Raw genomic sequence first — 5,053 nt, 5'->3', positions numbered from 1 at the left:
TTTCAGTTTGATATATGTAATAACTGTTGGACACAGTAATGTTTCTGCCTTGAAATGAGGTTTATTGTACTAACAGAAAATGTGCAATCTGCATTCAAACAAAATTTGACAGGTGCATAAGTATGGGCACCCTTATCATTTTCTTGTTTTAAATACTCCTACCTACTTTTTACTGACGTACTAAAACACTTTTTTTGGTTTTGTAACCTAATTGAGCTTTGAACTTCATAGCCAGGTGTATGCAATCATGAGAAAAGCTACTTAAAGTGGCCACTTACAAGTTGTTCTCCTGTTTGAATCTCCTCTGAAGAGTGGCATCATGGGCTCCTCAAAACAACTGTCAAATGATCTGAAAACAAAGATTATTCAACATAGTTGTTCAGGGGAAGGATACAAAAAGCTGTCTCAGAGATTTAACCTGTCAGTTTCCACTGTGAGGAACATAGTAAGGAAATGGAACAACACAGGGACAGTTATTGTTAAGGCCAGAAGTGGCAGGCCAAGAAAAACATCAGAAAGGCAGAGAAGAAGAATGGTGAGATCAGTCAAGGACAATCCTCAGACCACCTCCAGAGAGCTGCAGCATCAACTTGCTGCAGATGGTGTCACTGTGCATCGGTCAACTATGCAACGCACTTTGCACAAGGAGAAGCTGTATGGGAGAGTGATGCGAAAGAAGCCGTTTCTGCAAGCACGCCACAAACAGAGTCGGCTGAGGTATGCAAAAGCACAATTGGAGAAGCCAATTTTTTTTTGGAAGAAGGTCCTGTGGACTGATGAAACCAAGATTGAGTTGTTTGGTCATACAAAAAGGCATTATGCATGGCGGCAAAAAAACACAGCATTCCGAGAAAAACACTTGCTACCCACAGTAAAATTTGGTGGAGGTTCCATCATGCTTTGGGGCTGTGTGGCCAATGCCGGCGCCAGGAATCTTGTTAAAGTTGAGGGGCGCATGGATTCCACTCAGTATCAGCAGATTCTTGACAATAATGTTCAAGAATCAGTGATAAAGTTGAAGTTACGCAGGGGATGGATCTTTCAGCAAGACAATGATCCAAAACACCGCTCCAAATCTACTCAGGCATTCATGCAGAGGAACAATTACAATGTTCTGGAATGGCCATCCCAGTCCCCAGACCTGAATATCATTGAACATCTGTGGGATCATTTGAAGAGGGCTGTCCATGCTCAGCGACCATCAAACTTAACTGAACTGGAATTGTTTCGTAAAGAGGAATGGTCAAAAATACCTTCATCCAGGATCCAGGAACTCATTAAAAGCTACAGGAAGCGACTAGAGGCTGTTATTTTTGCAAAAGGAGGATCTACTAAATATTAATGTCACTTTTCTGGTGAGGTGCCCATACTTATGCACCTGTCAAAGTTTGTTTGAATGCAGATTGCACATTTTCTGTTAGTACAATAAACCTCATTTCAAGGCAGAAACATTACTGTGTCCAACAGTTATTACATATATCAAAATGAAATAGCTGTTGCAAAAACACCAATTTTTAAAAAACATTAAGCTTAAGATTAATAGGGGTGCCCAAACTTTTTATATAACTGTATTTACACTGCTCAAAATAATAAAGGGAGCACTCAAATAACACATCCTAGATCTGAATGAATGAAATCTTCTCATTGAATACTTTGTTCTGTACAAAGTTGAATGTGCTGACAACAAAATCACACAAAAATCATCAATTGAAATCACATTTATTAACCAATGGAGGCCTGGATTTGGAGTCACCCCCAAAATTAAAGTGGAATAAAACACTACAGGCTGATCCAACTCTGATGTAATGTCCTTAAAACAAGTCAAAATGAGGCTCAGTATTGTGTGTGACCTCCACGTGCCTGTATGACCTCCCTACAACGCCTGGGCATGCTCCTGATGAGGCTGAGTATTGTGTGTGACCTCCACGTGCCTGTATGACCTCCCTACAACGCCTGGGCATGCTCCTGATGAGGCTGAGTATTGTGTGTGGCCTCCACGTGCCTGTATGACCTCCCTACAACGCCTGGGCATGCTCCTGATGAGGCTGAGTATTGTGTGTGGCCTCCATGTGCCTGTATGACCTCCCTACAACGCCTGGGCATGCTCCTGATGAGGCTGAGTATTGTGTGTGGCCTCCACGTGCCTGTATGACCTCCCTACAACGCCTGGGCATGCTCCTGATGAGGCTGAGTATTGTGTGTGGCCTCCACGTGCCTGTATGACCTCCCTACAACGCCTGGGCATGCTCCTGATGAGGCTGAGTATTGTGTGTGGCCTCCATGTGCCTGTATGACCTCCCTACAACGCCTGGGCATGCTCCTGATGAGGTTGCGGATGGTCTCCTGTGGGATCTCCTCCCAGACCTGGACTAAAGCATCCGCCAACTCCTGGACAGTCTGTGGTGCAACGTGACGTTGGTGGATGGAGCGAGACATGATGTCCCAGATGTGCTCAATCGGATTCAGGTCTGGGGAACGGGCGGCCAGTCCATAGCTTCAATGACTTCATCTTGCAGGAACTGCTGACACACTCCAGCCACATGAGGTCTGGCATTGTCCTGCATTAGGAGGAACCCAGGGCCAACCTCACCAGCATATGGTCTCACAAGAGGTCTGAGGATCTCATCTCGGTACCTAATGGCAGTCAGACTACCTCGGCGAGCACATGGAGGGCTGTGCTGCGGGCTGGTATGTTTATGCACAATCACCAGGGACCTTCCCAGCCTGATAATATCAGCTCTCAGTTGTCTGCTTTAATTAACTTTGCTGGTTACATGGGGGGATACACCACGTCATTTTTTTTTGTTTGTTTTTTTATTTAATCATTAAAAGCTGCCTGATAAGCTCCACAGGGTGCAAAGTTATTATATGTTGGGTGGTTGTGCAATTATTTGTCTATATGTCTGTTCCTATGTCTAAATGTCTCTCTGTACGTCTGTTGGTCAATATATCTGTCTATCTATCTACTCAATCTATCTCCATTATCTATCTCCATGTCATTTATTGCTGTCTAAAAACGCTAGAAAAATGCAGGAAAAAAAGCACGTTTTTGCCGCTGCGTTTTTCCTGCCAAGAGATGTGGAAATGCTGCAGAAATTTCTGCTTTCAAATAAGTGTGAACATACCCTTAGGGTTTTGCATATGAGCATAACACACATGCAGGGGATGTAGCTCAGTGGTAGAGCGCATGCTTTGCATGTATGAGGCCGCGGGTTTAATCCCCAACATCTCCATTGTCATGTATTCCACAGAGATCCCTCTATATCTCACCATGCTGTCACTGTGTCAGGATTTCATCAGGGATTCCAACATATGGAATATATGTTAATGCCCTCTGTACAGTCACTGCCAGCTTCACAATAGCCCAATTATTAATATTACTCGCTGCCACCACCGGCCGAGTTTGAAATATAGTACAAGGCCTTGCCTGGCCAAACGCCTGCATTCTGGTAGTGTATGGCTTCTGGGAAGGGAACGATTACAGGACAAAAGAAACAGAACGATTAGATTTTATATTTAATCCAAATGGGAGGCAGTGTTTAGGAAAACTATACAAAAATGTTTACAAAAGGAGACAATACAATACATTAATAGTTACACCAAATAATAAGGATTAAAGAAGAGACTTACTATAAGATCGCTGAGACGATTCAATATAGGTGGATTTGATTTGAACGTTATCGAATATGACCCATTGCTTATAGTATCTATACCCCCCAGCCAACTATTTTATGCTGAAGGGAGAGACCCCCCTGGGATGACGTCACAGGGACTGGGCTCTAGCCTGCACATTTTATTAAAAACTTCTGGGATAACTCATCGCTCGTTGATCCCAGAATCCCAAAAGTGATACCATATTTCTATTATGATTTTACCTTCATTTAAGGACCACACACTGCATAGTTGCGACCTGCTATCCTAGTGCTTTAGTGCTACAGCTCCATGGAGGGGTTTGATAAAATATGCATAGCGTTATGTGATATTTCAGTTTTTCTTTTTTAATAATTTTGCAAAAATTTCTACATTTCAGTTTTTTTTCAGTCAAGATGGGGTGCAGAGTGTACTTTAATGAGGAAAAAATGAACTTTTTAGAGTTTACCAAATGGCTGCAATGAAACAAAGAGTGAAACATTTAAAGGGGTCTGAATACTTTCCGTATCCAATGTATTGCTCCATACAGTATGGGCCCCATATAATGCTCCATACAGTATGGCCCCATATAATGCTCAATATAGTATGGGCCCCATATAATGCTCCATACAGTATGGCCCCATATAATGCTCAATATAGTATGGCCCCATATAATGCTCCATACAGTATGGCCCCATGTAATGCTCCATACAGAAAAAAAATAATAATCAAATACTTCCCTCTCCTTGTTCCCCGCTGGCCGCAGGTCCTGTCTCCACAGCGTGTTCCGGCTCTCTGCACTGTGACTGCCCAGCACAGAGGGGGCGCTGTAGTGATCGCACCCTCTTCCCTGAGATGTCACAGAGTCGGAAGACACCGGAGCTGCGGAGGAACGTGGAGAGATGAGTATCGCGAGCAGTTTAAAGCAATGTGGGACGCGGTGCCAGAGCCCATGCTGTACTGCTCTGCCAGCTATATAGTGGCCGATTCCGGGTACTGCACACCTGACCCTATTCATATGATCTGCAGTACCCCGCTGTAGCCACTATGCAGTTGTTGGCGCTGTGCTGTTCCAGTCTGCAAATAATCACATCCAACCGGCACCAAGAACAGCTGATCACGCGTGCCGGGGGTCGCGTCCCCATTAATCTAATATTGGTCGCCTATCCTAAGGGTAAGTCATCAATATAAAAGAGCTGGACATCCCCTTTATCTGTTGCCACTACCCCTATACCAACTAATGGTAAATCCCTCCCTCACTTATCATTATGTGCTGCTAATGTTACGTAACAACATTCTATATAGTGAAGTCACAACCAGACATAGAGATGGTAAATATTATTTATTTTTAGGAACATTTGGACAAATAATGGAATATATGAGGATATCACAGTCTGGGGCTGCAGCTGTTATCAGCATCTCT

The 5,053-nt window shown here is 43.6% G+C and overlaps 1 non-coding gene across 1 annotated transcript; it reads left to right on the top strand.

Moving 5' to 3' along the window:
- Positions 1-3,161: 3,161 nt before the first annotated feature.
- On the top strand, positions 3,162-3,233 carry TRNAA-UGC (transfer RNA alanine (anticodon UGC)). Its single transcript has one exon. It is a non-coding gene; the product is annotated as a tRNA-Ala (tRNA).
- Positions 3,234-5,053: the final 1,820 nt, after the last annotated feature.

The sequence above is a fragment of the Phyllobates terribilis genome, unplaced genomic scaffold, assembly GCF_046119375.1.
Source record: "Phyllobates terribilis strain yellow unplaced genomic scaffold, ASM4611937v1 Scaffold_81__1_contigs__length_6697587, whole genome shotgun sequence".
NCBI classification, from domain to species: domain Eukaryota; kingdom Metazoa; phylum Chordata; class Amphibia; order Anura; family Dendrobatidae; genus Phyllobates; species Phyllobates terribilis.
Note: the sequence above shows the minus strand (reverse complement) of the source record. Positions and strands in the feature narration are given on the sequence as shown.